This window comes from Brassica napus, chromosome C9, assembly GCF_020379485.1.
Source record: "Brassica napus cultivar Da-Ae chromosome C9, Da-Ae, whole genome shotgun sequence".
In the NCBI taxonomy this organism is placed as follows: domain Eukaryota; kingdom Viridiplantae; phylum Streptophyta; class Magnoliopsida; order Brassicales; family Brassicaceae; genus Brassica; species Brassica napus.
The window spans coordinates 23,030,619-23,042,526 of record NC_063452.1 but is presented as its reverse complement, the minus strand read 5'-3'; the positions used below and the strand labels follow the sequence as shown (position 1 = coordinate 23,042,526).

The window sequence follows — 11,908 nt, the reverse complement described above, 5'->3', positions numbered from 1 at the left end:
GAAAAAGTTTGAAAAAGGGAGCTCATAGCCAAAAGACACACATCCTAGCTCTTCTACAACATTCCAAATGATCATAGCAAACAATCATTGGTCATTCTTTTATCAGTCTAGCTTCTCAATGCCTATCAAACTCTTTTTATTTCTTTATACAAAGTGCAATGCTCATCAATCAACAAGTAACTTCAACCAATTCTCACATTCATTCACACACACACACACAAGGTGGATTCTCACAAATGGGCACATGATCTCAATCACTTGGCTTGGTAGATTAATGGTCTTTTATGAATGAAAAGAAAGGTTCAAATACAATCTTTTTAATGGTGGTAATCACTCAAGAACAAGGAGCATGATCATTATGCAAAATTTATCTAAGACTAGGAGCAATTCATGCATACATAGCTCATTCACATCATTCTACTCTTCTTCCTAAGTGATTACAAATTCTACCCATCTTTTATATTTCAAAACCCAAGTATATACACTTCATTCACATTTCTCACCAAGTGAACTCTCTCCCTTTTTTTTTTTTTTTTTTTTTTTTTTACATGATCAACCAACTAAGAACTTGACACTCTTTTTCTTTCCCCATTATGATTTTTCATTCATTTTTTTTTTTTTTTTTTTTTACTTTGGGGAATTCTAATTGACACACTTAAGAGTTTTTCTTCTTTTATTTTCTTGGTTCCTATTGGTTTTCTTTTCTTATTGACACTCTTTGATCTTTTTCTCTTCTCTCAAACCCAAGATATAACAACTTAAAAACACACAAACTCACTCACCATCCTAGTTGCTAGTTCAAATGAGGATCTTATGCTAGCAATAGATGAGAACAAACATATGTCGCTCCCAATACTCTCAAGATTTTGCACATGACAAGCTATCAATAAGAGACCTCACTCAACAAATCAATATTGATTTCAAAGAATGGCAAGGGTTTAAGGGTAGGGGAGTGCCATTCGGGTTAATCAAAGGATAATACATGGAATAAGATAACCCAAATGTGTATGAAATCCATGATCAAGTATGCAAGTGCCCATATGCAAGAGAGATTAAATTCATTATGCCCAAGTTCAGTTTGTAATTGGTTTCAAGAACAATGTCAATATCATATGAGCAACATGTTTGAAAAAGAGTTTTCAAGGCTCAAGAGATGCTTGTAGATATGTTCTTTTCATGGCAATTTCAATCATGGCTCCCTATGCATAATTCAAAACTCACAACTCTTTTTAAATTTTTTTTTTTTTTTTTTTTTTTTTTTTTTAGAAATCACAAGAAAATCCAAAATGCAAATCATTAAAATCCACACAGATGCAAAGTGCTAGATATGTCAAATGCAAATCATCCAAATAAAACCAAGCAAAATGATCAGTTTTTATAGTACCCCCACCACACTCGAATCACACAGTCTCTTGTGTGACTTTGAATTTGGAGTGGTTTACATGATAAGTAAAATAAAAATTACTAGAGATGTGGAGAGATTTTAAACCGGATTAGAGTACTTACCTTGTGACTGTAGCGACTTGAGCATGTTACTATGGATATGTCGCTATGAGCATGTCTCCACAGCACTTGTGTTTCTTTCCTAGCCTCTTTTGAAACCTTTCATTTTCCTGAGCACATTCCAAACTGAAATCACACACAATTCACACAAACAAACACACAAACAAGGATAGTTCACACAATTTATTATAAACATTCACACATATATACAAAGGATACTCTTGGGATTTCCTCCCAAGTGAGCTTGTTTTAAGTCTCTAGCTTGACTTTGCCTCCTTTAGGTTAGACTGTGGTTGGATCGGAAAGTGGAACTGAAGTTCCCAGGTCTTCCGATTTGGTTCCCAAGTAAAGCTTAGCTCTTTGTCCATTGATGGTGAACTCTCTTCCATCAGAACTCCACAAAACTATTGCTCCATAAGGTTTAACCTCTTTAACCTTGAAAGGACCAGACCACATTGACTTGAGCTTGCCTGGAAACAACTTCAGTCTGGAGTTGTAGAGAAGAACTTGATCTCCTTCTTTAAAGTCTCTTTTCAGGATATGTTTGTCATGGAGAGCCTTTGTTTTCTCTTTGTAGATCTTTGAACTTTCAAAAGCTTCAAGTCTTATCTCATCAAGTTCGTTCAGCTGGATCAATCTCTTCTCCTTGGCACTCTTGATGTCAAAGTTCAGCAACTTGACTGCCCATAGTGCCTTGTACTCAAGCTCAACTGGTAGATGGCAAGACTTTCCATAGAGAAGGTTGAAAGGTGTAGTTCCCAAAGGTGTCTTGTAAGCTGTCCTATAAGCCCACAATGCATCATCAAGCTTGATGGACCAATCTTTCCTTGTAACCCCCACAATCTTCTCCAGAATGGACTTGATCTCCCTATTGGAAATCTCAACTTGACCACTTGTTTGGGGGTGGTAAGGAGTTGCAACCTTGTGCTTCACACCATTCTTTTTAAGGAGGTTTGCAAACAGTTTGTTGATGAAGTGAGACCCTCCATCACTGATCACAACTCTTGGAATCCCAAACCTTGGAAAGATTATGCTCTTGAACATTTTTAGAACCACCTTTGCTTCATTGGTTGGACTTGCAATTGCTTCAACCCACTTAGAGACATAATCTACAGCCACCAATATGTACTTGTTGTTATAAGATGAAGGAAAAGGCCCCATGAAGTCAATACCCCAGACATCAAACACTTCAACTTCTAGGATGGGGTTTTGAGGCATTTCATTCCTCTTGGTGATGTTTCCTCTTCTTTGACAAGAGTCACACCTTGAGACAAAGTCTTGGGTGTCTTTAAACATGTGAGGCCACCAAAATCCAGCTTGTAGGACCTTTGCAACTGTCTTAAATGTAGCAAAGTGGCCTCCATAGGATGATCCATGACAATGTGTAAGGATCCCATCAATTTCTTCTTCAGCCACTGCCCTTCTATAGAGTTGATCTCTACAAAGTATGTAGAGGTAAGGCTCATCCCAATAATATCTCTTCACATCCTTATAGAACTTCTTCTTGGCATAACCTTCAAGGTTCAATGGCTCTTTTCCACTAGCTAAGTAGTTGACTATATCAGCATACCAAGGACCCTTCTCATCAGCCGCCTTCACCTCTTCAAGTTTCTTTCCTGTCTCACAAACAGCTACCACTGCATGAATAGCCATCATTTGCTCTTCTGGAAGTCTGTCATCAATAGGGATTCCACACTCCACCTTCAACCTGGACAGGTGATCAGCTACTCCATTCTCAACTCCAGGCCTGTCCTTGATCTCAAGATCAAACTCTTGTAGCAGCAGAATCCACCTCAATAGTCTTGGTTTTGCATCTTTCTTGGCTAAGAGGTGTCTCAATGCAGCATGATCAGTGTAGACAGTCACCTTTGACCCAACCAAGTAGCTTCTGAACTTCTCAAATGCAAAGACAATGGCCAATAGCTCCTTCTCAGTTGTAGAGTATTTAGCTTGAGCTTCATCAAGGGTTCTACTTGCATAGTAGATCACATGTGACTTCTTGTCTCTCTTCTGTCCTAGGACTGCTCCTACAGCAAAGTCACTTGCATCACACATGATCTCAAAGGGGAGATCCCAATCTGGCGGTTGAACTATGGGTGCACTGATGAGTGCATTCTTCAGGTTTTTGAAAGCTTCCATACATTCCCCATCGAAGTGAAATGCAGCTTCTTTGCATAACAGCCTGGTCAATGGTCTAGCTATCTTAGAGAAATCCATGATGAATCTTCTATAGAAACCGGCATGACCCAGAAAGCTTCTTATATCCTTCACTGTTCTTGGTGGAGCTAGACCAACCATGACATCTATCTTGGCTTTGTCCACTTCAATTCCTTTCTCAGAAACTTTGTGTCCAAGAACAATCCCTTCCTTGACCATGAAGTGACACTTCTCCCAATTGAGCACCAGGTTAGTGTCCTCACATCTCTGTAATACCCTTACACCATGGGGAAGAGGTTTAAGCTCCACTTTTGGTGCCTTGAGCTCACTCCAATCAGCTTGATGGAGGTTCTCTTGAATGTCTGCTGAGGCAGCATGTTGAGTCATTTGTGGCAACTCCATGAACTCATCTTCTCCATCCTCCTCAAGGTGAACATCTAGCCTTCTTACTAGCTCATCACTCTCTTTGTTTTCAATCATTTGGGTCTCTCTTTCAATGGTCAGGGCCTGTTGAAGAGAGTCCTCAATCGCTAACTCTTCAAGGAAATCATCAGCCAAGGCATCCATCTCATCAATGTAGAATATTTCTCCTTGAGTTGTGGGCTTCTTCATCATCTCCTTGATATCAAAATGGAGAATGTGATCTTTTCCAAGGTTGAGATCAATTGTGCCATCTCTCACATTCACCATTGCTCCAGCAGTCGCCAAGAAAGGTCTCCCAAAGATCAAAGGATCTCTAGGCTCTTCATCCATCTCAAGCACTACAAAGTCAGTAGGCACTTCACAATTTCCTATCTTTACAGGAAGATCTTCTAGGATGCCAATGGGGAGCTTGACAGATCGATCAGCTAGCACCAAAGAGATCTTGCACTTTTTATATTGTGTAAACCCAAGCTTCTTGGCAATGGATAGTGGCATGAGGCTGACACTTGCTCCCAAATCACATAGACATTTCTCAAATGTCAAAGGTCCAATGGCGCATGGCAGGGTGAAACTACCAGGGTCTTCTAGCTTCCTTGGGACAGTCAGTCTCTGAATAATGGCACTGCACTCATGAGTAAGAATCACCATCCCTTCCATCTCTTTCTTCTTTTGTTCTACAGCATCTTTCAAGAACTTGCTGTATTGTGGAACCAGCATAAATGCATCAATTATGGGCATGGTGAGCTGAACTTCACTCATTTGCTTGTCAAACAAGGTTTTGTACTTCTCTAGGAGTTGCTTCTTGAATCTTCCAGGAAAGGGAAGCTTTGGTTCATAGGGAGGAGGAGTGAACAATTTCTCCTTTGTTGATGTAGCAGCCTCATTTTTGTTCTCAACTTTCTCCTCTCCAATCTTTCTCTTGCCCTTAGCTTCAACTATCTTCTCCAAGATTTCCTCATTAGTCTTCTCATCCACAATCACCACATCATCATCTACATTGATGACCACCTCCCCACCTTGTTTCTCATTATCCTTAATGAGAACTTTAGGAGGTAACTCTCTTCCACTCCTTAGGGTGATTGCCTTCATTGTCTCCTTTGGGTTTTGTTCAGGCTTTCCAGGTAGGGAACCTTGTTGGCGACTTGAGCTGGCTGTCATAGAGACAAACTGGTTCTCCAAGGCTTTGAACTTGTTGTTTAGATCATGGTAATTCCCATCAATCTTGTTGTGGAGATTTTTCAGCTCATACCCTAATTGTTTCTCACTTCTTGTTTGTCCCTCCAATAATTGTTTCAGCATAGCTTCAGTACTACTCTCTTGTGGAGGTTGTGTTGATGATCCAGTTTGGTCTTGTGCAGGTTGACTCGGTTTTGGTGAGAATCCAGGAGGGAAGTTCTGTTTGGGTTGGTAACCACCTTGGTTGTTGTTGTACAATGGCTTAGGTTGATTGTTGTAGAATGGTCTTGGCTGGTAGTTGTTGAATGGCTTCTGTTGGTTGTTGTAGAAGGGTTTCTGTTGGTAGTTATTCTGGTATTGATAGTCAGGCTCCTTCTTGTACCATGTACCCTGAGCATTGACATAGTACATATCTTCTTGGCATTCTACTCCATCAACTTCAGCAACCATATGTAACTCCTCTTTCTTGGTCTTTTCTGATAGTAGCATGTCAATCTTGTCTTGAAGTGCTTTTAGCTCTCTCTTTGTGGTCATATCTTCTCCTCCACCACCTCTGTCTCTTCTATCATATTCATCATTGTATACAGAGTCACTCTGTGCCATGTTCTCCAAGAGTTCTAAAGCATCTTCGACAGTCCTCCCCAAGTAGTTTCCATTGCTTGCAGTGTCAAGCTGGCTTTTGAATTTAGGCAAGACTCCTCTGTAGAATGTGCTTAGCAAGCTCTCATTGTTGAAGCCATGGTGGGGGCATTGAGATAAGTAGGTTCTGAATCTCTCCCATGCCTCTGAAAATCCTTCAAGTCCTTTTTGTTGAAAACCAGAGATCTGATTTCGAAGGTTTGCAGTCCTTGTAGCAGAGAAGAACTTGTTGAGGAAGGCCTTCTTGCATTCATCCCAAGTTGTGATAGTATCACTTGAGATGTTTTTCTCCCAAGTGTGAGCCTTGTCTCCCAAAGAGAAGGGAAACAATCTGAGCTTGAAAGCATCCTCTGAAACTCCATTTGTTTTTGACAAGCCACAGTATTTATCAAATCTGTCAAGGTGATCTAGTGGGTCTTCCAAGGCAAGTCCATGGTACTTGTTGTTTTCAATCATGTTGATGAGGCTGGACTTGATCTCGAAATTGTTGTTGGCAACTGGCGGTCCCCTAATGCCCAACCTATTCCCATTTATGTTAGGTTGATCATATGTACCGATGGCCCTAGCTTGGCGTTGTGGTTGTCTAGGTCGAAGGTTGGCAGCTCCTTGACCATTGCCCTCTTGAGCAGCTCCAGGAGGAACTTCTTGGACATTTTGTCTATGATCATCAACTTCATAGACACCTTCCGGTTGATTCGGGTTTCTCTCCATCTGAAGCCCCAATCTATGTAAGTGGGCTTGCTTTTCTCTTTCTCTTCTCTGTCTTCCCAACTCTCTTTCTAAGGCTTTGATGTTGTCCACTCTTGGTGCAAGATTTGTTGATCCTTTGCTTCTCAAGTTCATGCACCTGTCATCCAAATATATATGAAGATAGATAATTAGTAACTTAAAAACAAAGTAAAACTCAGTCTCAAGCAAAGACTCAAACGCAATGTCACAATCAGACTAGGCTTGGCAACGGCGCCAATTTGGTAATAGGTTTTTCTGCCTATTGCAAATGTTGTAGTATAGTGGGGTGAATGTCGAACCAGTCCTAGTGATGTGAATCAGTGAGAATACAAGTCATTTCTTAAGCTAAGTAGATTCAATAGTGGTGAGTGTGTGACAACTAACAATAGCAAACAGAGCAATACAACAAGGTTTTAATCAATTTAAACAAGTGAATCCATGGGCTAAGGGAATTGACTTCAAGTAACTAAGATCCAATCTAGGTGACAAGCTTTCAATCAAAGTAATCTCTTAAGTCTAAACACAATTTTAGACAAGTCCTATGTCTAGGTAAATGTCCATTTGCTTAGAAATCATTAAACATCAAATGTCTTTGGCTTAATTCAATCAAGCAATCTTTAAGTTCAAGTTTAATAACTATCTAGCAATTTTAACATCAAGTGTCCTTGGCTAATCTCACTAGAGCTTAGTTGAGTTGATTCAAACACTTCATCTAATCATGTCTGATGAGAAGTGTTTAGAAATCAGGTTTAGAGTGATCAAGACTAAACAAGCATTAAAAATACTCAACAAGCAAGTTCATACAAGGATCTAATACAATAACACCATAGATCTTCACTAAGTTACTCTAATCTCCCTAACCCATGAATTCTTAAGGAAACTACTCACTAATCTCCATGAAAACACTTAATCTCATAATAGATTGAAGCATATTCAAGTAGATACAACAGAGAATAAAGATAAACAAGGATTAAACAAGCAAATTCAAGAGAATAAGAAGAAAAGAAACTAAAGATTCAAGCTTTCTCTCTCAAGAGTTCTTGTGTTCTTCATAAAAAAGTAGATAGATCCCCAATTATTGTCTGAAAAGTAGTTATATATCTCTAAAACTCGAGCTGGGGTTGACCCATAAAAACAGATATTTTTCTCCGTAGTGACCATAAAAGGTCGCTACAAGAGGTCACTACGCCTGTAGCGACCTGAAATGCCCGCTACGGGTGGCCGCTAGGACACTTAGACGATTTTTTCGCATTCTTGAACTCATAGCGACCTCATTATGCCGCTACGGAAGACCGCTACAGAAAGCGCTTCAACTATAGCGGTCTCTCTAACCCGCTACACACTCCCGCTACGGTACTTAGGCGCCTCAGCTCTATCTTCTGTAGCGACCATCTTTTGCCGCTACGCCTGGCCGCTAGGAATGTCATATTGATATGTGTGTAGTATTTTGATCATAAATCCCTCAATACAGCTCCAAACGACTTGAAACCACCTCCATTGTAAAGCTAACTCAATTTCCAGTGTCTCCACAAATTTTTAGCTTCAGAAGAGATCTTTAAGGCCTTCATCCGTGTTCATCTTTCACTCTTTGGACTCAAAATCCCTCCAATGGTCTTCTAACTCATCCATGGTGCTCTCCAACACCTGATATGTACAAATGCAATGATATGCAACCTAAATGTGCCTAAATGATACTCTAGATGACCAAACCATGCAAGAATAAGAAGTTAAAAACATGTAAATTCACAAGATATCATTTTCCCAGTTAGCGATGATAGGTTTTTGGTTCGAGGTGACACTTTTGAATGTATGGTCGACTTGGTCAGACGCACATGTTCATGTGAGAAATTCGATCTGATGAAAATCCCAAGCAGACACGCCATAAAAGCAGCTTTCAGCGTAGGCATACAAGCACACACACTCACTGACGACATGTACACCACTGCTTCATGGAGATCGATTTATGAGGAAAGCATAAATCCTATTAGTGTCCCGGAAGATGCATAGATTGTCCCATCTCACGTACAACAAGCGAAAGTCCTTCCTCCAGGCACTAGAAGAGCTGCAGGTTGGAGAAAGAAACGTAGGTACGAGACTGTTGAAGACAAGATCAGTTCGTCACAAGGAACTCAAAGCTCTAAACGTCGTAAATGCAGTCGATGTGGTATTAAATGTCACAACCGGTCGACATGTGATAGAGCAATAGAGGATTCAAGCCATTCTGTCTATGCAAGTTACTTTTCAGCGTTTTTTCTAATATTATCTTTGTTTCATGTCGAACTATGTTTTTTCAAGACCAATTATGTTTTATGTTTTGTGCACGTTTCCAGTATTTGCTTCGTTTTATGCAAGTTTTAAGTTTAATGTTATGATTTGATCCATAAATTGACAACACAACTAAATACCAAATAGATTCGATCTTTGACAAAGTAGCTAGATTCAGAAAACAATTACAAGATCAATCAAATTTAGAACATAGACATAAAATACTGAGAATGGATCCAATTAGTCCTACATCTTCCGACTTCTTATGCTCCTCCACTGTCTTTTTCAAGGAACTTCTCAAATCTTCAATTTCTTCAGCCATTCTTGACTGTTGCTCATCCATCCTTTGTAAATCAAGCAGAGCCTCGTCGACCCACTTAAAAATATGTTGTTCTTTCTTTCTTTGAATCAAAACACAAAAACATCAATTGGAACATAGAAGAATTAAAAGTCATAATTTATCAGAATTACCTGTAAACCAATCTCACATCGGAAGAATCTTCTGTATGGGTTCTCCTCCGTTTTTGAAACATAAGTGACAATCTCCTTCCCACACCAGCATCTGGAAGGAATCGAATCACTCCATTGTTATTCATGATCGTTTTTTCAGAAGGAGAGAAAGACGGAGAGGAGAAATAAACGATGAAATAAGTAGGGTTTTTGGTCTTAGGTTCTACTCGTATGTGTTTTGATAGTCATAAGATTTGTATTGACTATTAAGATTTGTAGCCTAATTAGGTTAGATAGTGTATGGCTCCAGTTTAGTTTCACTTAGAGTATAGTTAGGGATTGATATGTTGTATGGCTTAGTTTAGATCCATTTAGGGTATCGCTAGGGGTTGATATGTTCTATGACTTAGTTTAGATTCATTTAGGGTATTGCTAGGGGTTGATATGTTGTATGGTTTAGTTTAGATTCATTTAGGGTATCGCTAGGGGTTGATATGTTGTATGGCTTAGTTTAGATTCATTTAGGGTATCGTTAGGGGTTGATATGTTGTATGGCTTAGTTTAGATTCACTTTATTTAATTTTGTAATAAGCCGCTAATCTCAATAGTTTCAAGCACTGTAGTGGTTTATGTTGTAGTTATAATTTATCGAGGTGAAGTCTTCGATTCCCCCCTCCTCCATTTTAGCACTTTCCAAATGCTCATCACACATCTCATGAGATGACTCTCCATCAAGAATTTGTTTTTCACTAGCCATCACTTCATCTTTGATCTTCTCAATGGGAGGTTCTCCACAAATAGCGGTTCCACAATAGTCCACATTCATCAAAGGAGACTTGATTGGGTAAGAGATAGCTTTGTTCACATTTAGAAGTGTGACCTTCTTATTGCCAAAGTCAATGCAAGCTCCTACTGTTGTGAGAAATGGTGTTCCAAGGATCAATGGGACTCTCGTCTCAGTTGCCATCTTCAAAACAGTGAGGTCAACAGGAATGGTGCAAGCTCCAATCATCAAAGAAAATTCCTTGATGAGACCGATTGGGGTTGTAGAAGAGGAATCCCCAAGCATTAATAAAGATGTGTTTGGCTCCATGTTTTCAATCCCAAGACTCTTCACCATCTTTATTGAGATCACATTCACACTTGCACTAGATTAATCAACAAGGGCATCATCAAGTGTGAACTTACCAAGGGAGCAAGACAAGGTGACTTCCCTTGGGTTTCTAGTTTGGGAAGGAACTTTGGTGTGACTGGTGGATCAAGCTGCATAGTAGAGATGTCGAAGAGCTCTCCTACTTCTTCTTTGTGAGCTAGAATGTCCTTGATGAGCATCATTTGGACATGAGCATCATGCATATTCGATATCTGTGAAAGCATGACTCCTACATCGCCAATGTCTTTTCTAAACTTAGAGATCACCTTCTTTTGAGCTTTAGTGAGGAACCTTTGTGGAAATGAGAGCTTGTCATAAAGTGATTGCTCAGCCGCATGAGCTTCTTCTAGCTGAACCTCCTTCAATTGCGTGACAGCTTTCCCAATAACTGGTTTCGCAGCCTTGTGTCTAACTGGTTGCAAAACCTTTTCCTCAACCTTCTTTACATTTTTTATCTTCACCCTTTCCACAATCTTGTGTTCAACCTTCTCCACAATTTGTGCTTCAACCTTGGCAACAACTGTTGTTCCATACAAGAGTCTTTCAAGCTCATCTACTTCTTTCATATGATCACTCAACTCAATCTCAGAAGAAGTAGAGTGGATATCATTGCAATACTCTTTAGGGTGTTGCTCTGATTTTCCTGGTAGAGATCCCATTGGGCGCTTGGAGTTTGAAGTAATAAAGGTAAACTGATTCTCCAAAGCCTTGAAGTTGGAAGCAAGGTTTGAGAACTTGTTGTTGAGATCATTGTAGCTTCCATCAAATTTGGTGTGAAGGTTCTTCAACTCATATCCAATGTGCTTCTCACTTCTAGTTTGGGATTCCAAGATCTGTTTCAACATTGCATTAGTGCTACTTTCTTGTGGAGCAGGAGTATAAGATCCGGCTTGGCCTTGTGTAGACTGATTTCCTTTGGAGGAGAAACCTTGAGAGTAGTTCTGGCTAGCTTTGTAACCTCCTTGTTGGTTATTGTAGAAGGGCTTTTGTTGGTAGTTGTTGTACTGAAAGTTAGGCTCCTTCTTGTACCATATTCCATTAGCATTCACGAAACATAGCTCTCCTTGACCTTCTAGACCATCAACTTCATGAACCACAACTGTCTCCTCTTGTTTCTGTTCACCAACAAAGTTTACTTTCTCTTGTTTGGCTCTATCTGAAAGAAGCAAATCCATCTTATCTTGTAGAGCCTTCAACTCTCTCCTTGTGTTTTGATCATCTCCTCCACTGCCTCTGTTGCTCCTATCATGCTCACCACTGTAGACTGAATCACTCTGAACCATGTTCTCTACAAGCTCCTAAGCATCTACTTCATTTCTCCCCAAGAAAAAATCATTGCTAGCAGTATCAAGCTGGCTTATATACTTAGGCATGACACCTCTGTAGAAAGTACTAAGCAAGCTCTCTTTGGTG

The 11,908-nt window shown here is 39.8% G+C and overlaps 1 non-coding gene across 1 annotated transcript; it reads left to right on the top strand.

Moving 5' to 3' along the window:
• Positions 1-5,992: 5,992 nt before the first annotated feature.
• LOC125593615 lies at positions 5,993-6,099 on the top strand. Its single transcript, XR_007329515.1, has one exon. It is a non-coding gene; the product is annotated as a small nucleolar RNA R71 (small nucleolar RNA).
• Positions 6,100-11,908: the final 5,809 nt, after the last annotated feature.